Source organism: Triticum aestivum, chromosome 2B (assembly GCF_018294505.1).
Source record: "Triticum aestivum cultivar Chinese Spring chromosome 2B, IWGSC CS RefSeq v2.1, whole genome shotgun sequence".
Taxonomy (NCBI): domain Eukaryota; kingdom Viridiplantae; phylum Streptophyta; class Magnoliopsida; order Poales; family Poaceae; genus Triticum; species Triticum aestivum.
The window spans coordinates 640,026,759-640,027,595 of NC_057798.1; the positions used below are offsets into that span (position 1 = coordinate 640,026,759).

At 57.8% G+C, this 837-nt stretch overlaps 1 pseudogene; it reads right to left on the minus strand.

Annotated features, from left to right (window-relative positions):
* Window positions 1-701: 701 nt before the first annotated feature.
* Window positions 702-837, minus strand: LOC123047840 (uncharacterized; annotated as a pseudogene).

Consider the following 837-nt stretch of genomic DNA (forward strand, 5'->3'; position numbering starts at 1 on the left):
GCCCTCCAACGCATCTACCGTGATGAAGTAGTTCCCTCATTGCCCGATCCTTGATGAAAAAATAACGAGGGTGAGTTTCAAAGAAGACATTATTGTCGGTGACTAAACGAGACATGGATGCAAGGTTCTTGTCAGCTTGAGGAACATGAAGCACATCTCTAAGAACAAGATTATGTTTGAGTGTAGGGGAATTGATAGAACCTTGACCGATGTGACAAATATCCATACCTCCACCGCTAGCGGTGTGAATCTGGTCGGTGCCATGGTATCGCTCGCGAAGGGCGAGTTGCTCGAGCTCATTTGTCACGTGATCCGTAGCGCCAGAGTCCACGTACCAGACGCCGTCACCACCCTGTTCACGCATTGCAGCAGCAACATGGCGATCCGAGGGCACAAAGTCCTCGTCGTAGCGATGCCAGCAGTCGATCACCTCGTGGCCAGACTTCCTGCAAAGCTGGCAGCGAGGGCGACCACGGGAAGGAGGGCGGCGGCTGTTGTTGTTGTTGAAGCCGCCGCCATTGCCGCTGGTGTTGTAGCCGCCCCCGCCATGGGAGCCAGAGCGGGCGCCATCGCCTGGAGGAGCGCCGCGTCCGCGCCCACCGCCGCGTGCCCCTAGTGACCGCGCCCACGGCCGCGGCCACGAGAGGCTGAGTTGACGGAGGACTGCCGAAGGTCACCGCCATGGAGGAGGGTGAGGCGGGCATCAAAACTGAGCAGCTGGCTATAGAGTTCTTGTACGGTGATGGGTTCCACCCTGGCGGCAAGCGTAGAAACCACCGGGTTGTACTCCATGTCCAAGCCAGCAAGGATTTGGGAGACGATCTCCGGATCAAAGAG